This window comes from Lactuca virosa, chromosome 1 (assembly GCF_052849685.1).
Source record: "Lactuca virosa cultivar CGN04683 chromosome 1, Lactuca_virosa_CGN04683_v6, whole genome shotgun sequence".
Classification (NCBI taxonomy): domain Eukaryota; kingdom Viridiplantae; phylum Streptophyta; class Magnoliopsida; order Asterales; family Asteraceae; genus Lactuca; species Lactuca virosa.
In genome coordinates this window covers 15,888,220-15,899,668 of record NC_136426.1, presented here as the reverse complement: position 1 = coordinate 15,899,668, position 11,449 = coordinate 15,888,220, and positions in this window count along the sequence as shown.

The window sequence follows — 11,449 nt, the reverse complement described above, 5'->3', positions numbered from 1 at the left end:
GGAGATGAAAAAGGCCCGATATCATGAGATGCTGCGGAGTGATATCCGCCAGTTTGTGAGCCGATCCAGCTGCAAGACGCTGGAGGATATGATTGCTAGGGCTCGAGAGAGAGAGAGAGAGAGAGAGAGAGAGAGAGAGAGAGAGAGAGAGAGAGAGAGAGAGAGAGAGAGAGAGAGAGAGAGAGAGAGAGAGAGAGAGAGAGAGAGAGAGAGAGAGAGAGAGAGAGAGAGAGAGAGAGAGAGAGAGAGAGAGAGAGAGAGAGAGAGAGAGAGAGTGAGAAAGAGAGAGAGAGAGAGAGAGAGAGAGAGAGAGAGAGTGAGAGAGAGAGAGAGAGAGAGTTGGATTTGGAGATGGAGAGGAAGAGGAAACCCGATGGGGTTCAGTCATAGAGTTCGGGCAAGAAGCCCAAGGTATCATACCACAAACCTAGGAGTTAGCAGGGCCGCAGCCGTTGTAGCAAATGCGGAAAGTTACACGAGGGGACGTGCAAGGCAGGGAGTTCAGGCTGCTTCAAGTGTGGCCGAACTGGACATGTGAGCAGAGATTGTACAGCTACTACCACCACTACGACAGTATCAGATCTGATTTGCTTCCAGCGCAATCAGAGATGACACAATCGATCCAAGTGCCCGAGTTTAGCAGCAGCAGGACAGGTGGAAGCACCCGCTCCTACTACATTGAGGATTAACGATGGCCGCCAGGGCCGGGCAGATGCGCCAGTGGCAAAGAGCATATCCTTCCAATTGACAGAAAATGAGGCACGAGCAGCTCCCGACGTGGTGACGGGTATGTATCTTCTCCTTATCTCTTTATTTGTATTGATTATTGCTTATGTTTATGTGTTTGGTATAGGATCGTTCTTAGTGAAAGGTATATCAGCCTTGGTACTATTTGATTTGGGTGCCACCCGATCTTTTGTTTCGCTCGCGCTCAACAAGCGATTCACAGGGGCTCCTGAAGAGCTAGATTGCCCGCTTGATGTGGAGATAGCAGACGATAGGACCGTCAGGGTTGCGAGAGTTCACCGAGGATGTACACTGCAGTTATTTGATGAACAGTTTTTTGTGGATCTAGTCCCTATTCCCCTGCGAGGGAATAAGTTTATAGTCGGTATGGACTGGTTGAGCCCCAATAGGGCAGTAATCGACTGCGAGCAGCAGCTAGTGAGGGTTCGGACTCCTAGTGGGGGAGGGTTAGTGATTTAGGGTGAGAGGCTGCAGTTCAGCAGCAAGAGTGAGGCACTATCTTCAGTAGGGTTACGCGGGTTACGTCGCCTATGTCATGGATACCCGATACAGGGTAAAGCGACAGTCGATGACGTACCGGTAGTGAGAGAGTACCCGGACTTATTCCTGGAGGATTTACCTGGGATACCTCCAGAGAGACAGGTTGAGTTTAGGATTGACCTAGTCCCTGGTGCAGCTCCGATAGCCAAGACACCATATCGGTTGGCTCCTCCCGAGATGCAGGAGTTGTCTACACAGCTGCAGGAGGTGCTAGACAAGGGATTTATCAGGCCGAGCAGTTCGTCATGAGGAGCCCCGATCCTGTTTGTAAAGAAGAAGGACGGGTCACATCGCATGTGCATAGACTACCAGGAGTTGAATAAAGTAACGGTCAAGAACCGTTATCCCCTCCCGAGGATCGATGATTTGTTTGACTAGCTACAGGGCACATCTTGGTTCTCCAAGATTGATCTACAATCGGGTTATCACCAAATGCGAGTCAGGGATGAGGATGTACAGAAGACACCTTTTAGGACTCGCTATGGTCACTATTGATGGGTTTTTGAGCATTCTAACACTTCCTAAGTGTACATGCAACCCTAATAACCTTGAATCTATGTTTTCTCTATATACATGCAAATTTCTTTTTCAAGGTTATTTCCTAACTAGCATGGTATGGGGATTACATAGAACATAAAACTAGTAGAAATACATACCTTGTTGTTGCTTGGATTCCTTCAAGACTTTGTGAGCCTAGCACCCCAAATGTTGTGCCTCAAATGCTTCACACAACACCACAAGACTTGGAATAACTTGAGAGAATACTTCTAGCACTCAAAATCGGTTATGCCCTCTCTAGTAACACTAGGTCATGATTTTGCTAGCCATAGGGTTCCTTTTATAGTGTTGTCACAATTAGGGTTTACACATGAATGCCCTTAATTGTCATGACTCTTGATTTCTCATGACCCATGGGTTTGTAACTCCCATGGACTATCCATGGAGCACCATATGGTTATAACCAAACCCATAAACCATGAATCATTAATCCACCATAAAAGAATTGATGATTGTCATAATCAACCCTATATATTTAATTAGTCTCACTTTGATCACCAAATTAATACTAGATTAATACTTGATCAATACTAATTAAATAATACTATTATTAATATATTAGAACTTATAATATATTAATAATCATAAGTGTCTTATTCTCTCATCTAGTCTATCCAAGTATTGCAATGCCATGCAACCCAAATGGACCATGCCGGGTCGGGTCAAGTACATACCAAATAAAGTTGTGGACTTAGACACTATATCCAACAGTCTCCCACTTGGATAAGTCTAATAACTATATTTGCAAATATGACTTCAAAATCCGACTAGCAATCGTAGCTCTTTCAAAGTCTCTCGGAACTAAGATGATGATGATACGCCATTTAAGATAAGTGATCATATAATCCTCTGTTCTCATGATATCAGCCGGACAAACACATGGAACATGGTCTTACTTATTGTCCAGCATTTGTTTCTCGATCTCTAATTTGTTTCGACATAGGACTAAATTGAACACATCAATTAGGTTCTGACCGGGCCCGGTACATAAGTCAAAACCAAATCCTCGAGGGGCCCAGATATCGCTTCTATTTCTAGAAGGAACAGATAAACTTCGACTGATATGCTTGTACTAACTACTTGTTGAATTATTCACAAAGGCACATTTTATGACATCGAGTTACCAATGCGTTTTCGTGCAATCAATGAATAACCAACTCATAGTCAACAACTCATATCTCTAGGTTTGAAGATTTATATGATATTACCGTCTCACGATCACTCGAGATAAATTCCATGAAGTGATGCAAGTGAGCATGGGTTGAATCCAATACTCAGCCCTTATGAGTACTCATGAATGTTGTAGCAACCATTGCATTGTCTAAAGCACTTTAGACAAATCATAAAAGCCAAATTCATGACAGTCTTGATTCATATCTACTTCCAACATATGACTGACTGTGGATGGTTTGAATAATATAATATATACCATAACATAATTATTGTGGAAGTCAAAACATGCAAAGTGAAACACAAGAATAATACTAATCTTATATGGCCCCAACACTTTGAGTGTAAATAAAACACCTTTTATTTAAGCACCATATTGATTACTCATTATTTATGTTTCGATTAATCAACTTTATGCTTGAATTAAAACATTAGTTGTCCCATGCTCCAAGCATGTACACTATGTTTTTCCAAACAACAATTATGCCATACTCCAAGTATGCATACTATGTTTACATATGGTCCTCTCTTTGTGAAATAGATCAATTGACAATATTCCAATGATGCTCATTTCACAATTCCAATCCTCGTTGTAAATGAAAGAATACCAAACTCTTGCCATCTACTGTAATCTGTTAGATTCTAAACTTATATGCAATGATCCCCTTGTAATGACTATGCACAGAAGTCACAAAGACTTGGCAACAGAAATTACAAAGCATTCCAATGGAAAACAATTCCATGGAAATGAAGTCTCAAATTCAAAGTACATTCCTTTGAACATCCTTCTTAGCATTAAGTTCTTTAATCTTACACAGATTCAAAGAATAACTTCCACCTATGGAGACAATTCCATATTACCATTTTGACCATCACTTCTGAACAAGAGTTGCCTCTTTTCAAAATATGTCAATATGGTCCTTACTATATACTTCTAATTGTCCATGAGCAACCAATCTTTGGTAAACCTCAGATTGTCCTCGACAACTTTGCTTAATCATTTTAGTCATTTCCAGTTCTATTCCTTTTTCCATCTTAATGCCCTAGGCATTTGGAAAATTTAGAATGGATGAATATTATAGCACATGTAATCAAACCTATACCCAAAGCATATGGGACATGATTTATGCTATAAAATTTTTTATTTGCCATGTTTTCATAATTCGAACTATGAAGAGGGATGCCGTAATCATAATCGAATTTTGAGAACGCAACATATATAGAATTTCCTTATGTTAAACCATTCCAACATAACATTCATATATATTCTTGACTAAAGTAGATTAAATTCTCAATCTAAGCTTGTAGAATTGGAGTGAAGTATAAAATCCTCTCCCTTAATTATAGCAAAACAACTTTTTCAAGGCGAATTGAAACTTTTGTTTTCTATAATTAACATTGCTAACCTGCAATATTTAACATAATCGTCATGCTCCCACTAGCATAATGATTACCAGCATAACACTTTATGCTCCCACTAGCTTTGACATGTACTTAGAAATCAACTGGACTTCTAGAAATCAATACTTTATTGACTTTCTTACCAAAGTTCATATTTCTGATAGTAGATTGCTTTGATAAGACTTTATCAAAAACATACACCTTTCCTTAGATAGCTCACATGTTTGTCTAGACCTTTTGCAATTCTCACTAGTTAGTGTGCCGGTTAACCACACACGCTCCACTAACTATATGAGAATGCAAATATCACAACCGCTATCTACTTAAAATCTTCTTAGTGGAAGCGTTTCCTCACCATCATTTTCATGAATCGAAGAGAAACCTTATGACACTTAGATTTTATGGTGTATGTGTTCCTATCCATGTGAATTTGTCATAACCATAATCACAGGACTAGGTTAGTGACACTTCCAAATTCATATGGACTGAACCTGTGCAATCTTAATTTCTTGCCACCTGGTAGCACAATGCCCACCATTGCTTCCGGGTTGTTATGCAAACAATTGAGAACTCATAGAATTCACAAGCATAATCAACTTTTAACTGGAATAGACACAGAAATAAGAATATGTCAACACGATAGGTTACAAACCTCAAGTCGTGGGCTAGTGATTAACAAAACTCTTGATTAGTTCTTGAAACTATTTCAGAATCTTTTAGACTCCCACTGTCCTCTTGACATATAAGACTTCTCTTTGTTAAGAACCATTTCTTGACAATACAAATATTCAAGAGCTAGTGCGGATTCTTATCAAGTTCAACACTTCTCACTATTGGTTTTAGCTGGTCTTTGTTTTATCCAAAACATCACAACTTACCAATCTCAAATGTACAAGAATAGGAAACATCTTACTCTACATTTTACAAGTGTTATGAACTTTCTAAAGACTATGTCACTCAAGTTACAATCTTAGAGTATTACTCCAGGATTTGTTTTTTGGAACGAAGTATGAATTATCTTTTGATTTAACCATTTCAACAATTCACGATTCCTCTCCTTAGGCAACAAACACACTAAGGTGTCCTTAGAGGATTAATTGTGATATGGTTCCATAATCACTAAGATAATCATAAAACAAAATACACAAGTACTCTCCCATCTCTTCAGATTGGAGAAACTTTTATCTTTCTGCCTTATTTGATTCTTCTTATTCATTCTGCCATACATTGAAACTTTTCCAATGTTTCAGAATTACACTTAAACTCGTAAGCATAACCATATTTACTAAACTTTAGTAAATGATAATGAATAATCTTATCTACCTTTGTGGTGGACCTGACCAGCACACAACCAAGTGTACCCAATCTTTTAGTCGTTCACTTGACTCACATGTACATGTGAACAAGGAATTAGTCTTAATTTCCCAAAGACGAAAACTTCTCATTCATCATACAATACAAGTTGCATGATTCCAAGTTTCTATCTAACTGAAACTTGGGCGATGAGAATCTTTCCTTATTTGGTAAATTATGATACTACCACAAATGAAAGAATCAAATTCTTTTTCAAATATTGCTATTAATGGAAACATATAATCAAAATTTTTTCACAAATACCATTGTAAGGATACTTAAAATAAATAAAATCAAACCTTTTCTTTATTTTAAAACTTTGCGGAAAACTTATCCTTACAACCCATATGAAAACCTTGTTGTTATCTATTCCTAAGCAATATGTCTCAACTCTTAAGTAATAGCTCAAAATTCTGATCACCGAACCTTGCGATCAAAATCCCTCTTCGCGATCAGAATCAGCATATACTTCCTTTAAGTTTCTTCACTTTTCTTTGATTCTTAAAACATCAACATGTGACCCAGTCACATCATGCAATAAGAATCTCAGAATAGAAACTTAATAGAGTTAGACAATGGACTTTACCTGAAGTAGAGTCAAACATTTGACTTTACTATCCTTATGGATTTTTAGGTAAATTTGGCAGCTTCGCAACCAATGCCCTTCCTTTGGCAACAGAAACATATGGACTCTTTGGAAACGGTACACGGGACTATCACAGACCTAGCCTTTCTCTTTACCATTTGGTCAACCGAGTTGACTATGGCCAATCCTTTTCAATTGGGAAGAGAAAGTTTTTCTGGACTTCCAATGTTACCATTGTCAATGTCCATGGAAGTTTGGGAAGTTGATCTTCCAATCAATTTTGCTTTACCAATGCTCCAAATCATTGCTGATTCAGCATCATCAAGCAAATAGGTAAGACAATTAAGGGTCATGTCGTGATCTGTCATCAGGGAGTGACCAAGTCAACAGCCAGCTACCTTGAGACTTCGACACCTGACTCTCCCGGCTTGTCAATATGTGACTTAATCTCCAAGACCTGAGCACATATAGACTTTGTTTGCCAATAGGGATTGAGTGACTTAGAACTTATCAGGTCTTGAGACTTGTGGGATAGGGAGATTTATTAGAGGAGGTGGAGGAAGTGAAGTATGATTTCCAGTCCCACTAATGCATAACAAAGGGATTGATCTTTCACCTTGGTTGCCATTTGGGATATCATCTTCATTACGAAGCTTGTTCCTAAAGATTTGGGAAGACCATAGCTGTCTAAACTAGACATCTATAATGTGAGAAATTCAAGTTAGTTGATTTAAAGTCCTTAATATAACACCCAATATGAAATATTAAGGCTAGGACCCAACAACCTATTTATAACTGGAAGAGGGATGCCGTAATCCAAATTATAAAATAGTTGAAGGTAGGTAAATGACGATTTACCAATTCCCACCATACAAAACGAAATATAATTAAGTTTTTAATTGGATTTGAAACTCCTAGATCTTTTGAGATACATTGAACTTTCAATGGCATGTTTGAATCTCGATTGTGCCCTCTCAAGTTTGTGACTGGGATGCCGAGGATCACAAACAAGGTGTGAATAACCATACAAATTGACTTGGTACCCTCAACAATATTACCTAATCGATGTGCCGGTTAACCACACACGCTCCACCGATCTATAATAAGGTCAAGTTACCCTTTGCCACTCTTACTAGTCCATGTTAGTGTGCCGGTTAACCACACACGCTCCACTAACGACTTGGTAAGGTACAAAGTGTAATTTTATGGGCTAGCACCAATTTCACATTTTCCTAAAGTAACTAAGATTGGGAATTTATAATGTATAGTTACTTTATAATTCATTATACTTTTAACGAGTATTTAAAGTCGTATCCTACCCGTTCGGCTAACGACCCTCCACCGATCAAGGAAGCGGTGGGTGAGAGTGGACACCCATTAAGTCACCATTTTATAGGCAACAACCTTATACCCCCCTTATAGACCGGCTTCGTGAATGAGGCCTACTAACGGTAAGAATGACATATTCTTATACATATCTATATAATAAAATTATAATAATAGTATAAGTGTTGATTTTTAAACTTTTTAAAAATCTAAGGTTTAATTTGGAATTAAAGTATTAGAGTGTAAGACTTTTCAAATTCCAAAACTTGAGGGCAAGAATTGAAACTATTCCAAGTCTCTTCAATTTGTAACTTATGAGTTTTAATGGTTCATAAAAATGAAGACTCTTCATTTTATGAAACTTCTTTAGTTCTTTAATCACAATTTAAAGAAGTGACTTTTGGTTATCCATAACTTGAGGACAAGTTATGGACACCATCATAGCCATTAAGATCATGAATTAAACACACATGGAGGTTACACATAATTCCTATGATCTTCAAAACTCATATGAACACAAATTCATGTCAAGCAATTTCAAGAAAATCATATAAACATATACAATACTTGAAAATTGATAAAAGTCATGTAAAATGGGTTAACATAATCATTATCATTTTGAAAAACAGATTTTACAAGTCCAAAACAGATTGGGATAATGATCTTAATCCATTTCCAGCAACAAAACTCGAAAAAAACTGCCCAGCACGCTCCTACTCGCCGAGTGCATTATTCTACTCGTCGAGTAGGATGAATTTGTTCATGGACTCGGCGAGTCCTCCCCATGGACTCGGCGAGTCCAGTCGTCAGAGTGCAGAATTTTCGATTTTTAAAGCAGTTTTGCATCAAGTATACAGAAAACAATCCTAGGCTCTGATACCACTGATGGGTTTTTGAGCATTCTAACACTTCCTAAGTGTACATGCAACCCTAATAACCTTGAATCTATGTTTTCTCTATATACATGCAAATTTCTTTTTCAAGGTTATTTCCTAACTAGCATGGTATGGGGATTACATAGAACATAAAACTAGTAGAAATACATACCTTGTTGTTGCTTGGATTCCTTCAAGACTTTGTGAGCCTAGCACCCCAAATGTTGTGCCTCAAATGCTTCACACAACACCACACGACTTGGAATAACTTGAGAGAATACTTCTAGCACTCAAAATCGGTTATGCCCTCTCTAGTAACACTAGGTCATGATTTTGCTAGCCATCGGGTTCCTTTTATAGTGTTGTCACAATTAGGGTTTACACATGAATGCCCTTAATTGTCATGACTCTTGATTTCTCATGACCCATGGGTTTGTAACTCCCATGGACTATCCATGGAGCACCATATGGTTATAACCAAACCCATAAACCATGAATCATTAATCCACCATAAAAGAATTGATGATTGTCATAATCAACCCTATATATTTAATTAGTCTCACTTTGATCACCAAATTAATACTAGATTAATACTTGATCAATACTAATTAAATAATACTATTATTAATATATTAGAACTTATAATATATTAATAATCATAAGTGTCTTATTCTCTCATCTAGTCTATCCAAGTATTGCAATGCCATGCAACCCAAATGGACCATGCCGGGTCGGGTCAAGTACATACCAAATAAAGTTATGGACTTAGACACTATATCCAACAGTCTCCCACTTGGATAAGTCTAATAACTATATTTGCAAATATGACTTCAAAATCCGACTAGCAATCGTAGCTCTTTCAAAGTCTCTCGGAACTAAGATGATGATGATACGCCATTTAAGATAAGTGATCATATAATCCTCTGTTCTCATGATATCAGCCGGACAAACACATGGAACATGGTCTTACTTATTGTCCAGCATTTGTTTCTCGATCTCTAATTTGTTTCGACATAGGACTAAATTGAACACATCAATTAGGTTCTGACCGGGCCCGGTACATAAGTCAAAACCAAATCATCGAGGGGCCCATATATCGCTTCTATTTCTAGAAGGAACAGATAAACTTCGACTGATATGCTTGTACTAACTACTTGTTGAATTATTCACAAAGGCACATTTTATGACATCGAGTTACCAATGCGTTTTCGTGCAATCAATGAATAACCAACTCATAGTCAACAACTCATATCTCTAGGTTTGAAGATTTATATGATATTACCGTCTCACGATCACTCGAGATAAATTCCATGAAGTGATGCAAGTGAGCGTGGGTTGAATCCAATACTCAGCCCTTATGAGTACTCATGAATGTTGTAGCAACCATTGCATTGTCTAAAGCACTTTAGACAAATCATACAAGCCAAATTCATGACAGTCTTGATTCATATCTACTTCCAACATATGACTGACTGTGGATGGTTTGAATAATATAATATATACCATAACATAATTATTGTGGAAGTCAAAACATGCAAAGTGAAACACAAGAATAATACTAATCTTATATGGCCCCAACACTTTGAGTGTAAATAAAACACCTTTTATTTAAGCACCATATTGATTACTCATTATTTATGTTTCAATTAATCAACTTTATGCTTGAATTAAAACATTAGTTGTCCCATGCTCCAAGCATGTACACTATGTTTTTCCAAACAACAATTATGCCATACTCCAAGTATGCATACTATGTTTACATATGGTCCTCTCGTTGTGAAATAGATCAATTGACAATATTCCAATGATGCTCATTTCACAATTCCAATCCTCGTTGTAAATGAAAGAATACCAAACTCTTGCCATCTACTGTAATCTGTTAGATTCTAAACTTATATGCAATGATCCCCTTGTAATGACTATGCACAGAAGTCACAAAGACTTGGCAACAGAAATTACAAAGTATTCCAATGGAAAACAATTCCATGGAAATGAAGTCTCAAATTCAAAGTACATTCCTTTGAACATCCTTCTTAGCATTAAGTTCTTTAATCTTACACAGATTCAAAGAATAACATTCCCGACTATTAATACCACAATAATACTTAGTCAAAAATATGATAATCCTTCTCAGGGTAAAATGACCATTTTACCTTTGGTCAAAGTCAACATCCTGGTCAAATTCAAAGTCAAGGTCAACTCCCAGTCAACCCCAACTCGTCGAGTTATCTCCCAACTCGGCGAGTTCATGTACTACTCAGACTCGTGGTCAACCGAGTCAACTCGTAGAGTCCCTTCCCAGACTCGTCGTGTTCTTCCTGCCATAAAATCGGGACAAAACGTATTAACTCGTCGAGTTCTTCATTTTCCGAGTCCTAATCTTGCCCAACTCACTGAGTCATATCCTAGACTCAACGGTTTCACTCAAACCAGAAAAGGGTTAGGGGTCCACGACCCGACTCGCCGAGTCACAAGAACAACTCGTCGAGTCCCCCATATGCCAAACCCATACAGTCGATTCTAATCAATTCCAATGCTTCCAACTCATAGATCTGGACTCCTTAGACTAGCATTACACGTAAAGTTGCTAACTTTACGTGCATGCATGGTGTTATGAAGCTAAAACACCCACCACAAGCTAAAATGGAGGTCTGAGTCATGGAATAGGGCCATGGCTGAATAAAGGTGGCAACTTTAAGCTTCTAAAGCTCAAGAGTGCCCAGATCTGAAGTCCTTACATCCCCAAGAGTTCAAATCTCGGAATGAGCTTGGAAATGGCCCAAAAGTGACAATATACAAGCTCAAATAAAGATCTAAGTGAATAGAAGCCAATGTATAAGCTTTATACCTTTATCAAGTTAGAAATGAGTCCTAAGCTCTGGATCTTTAACCT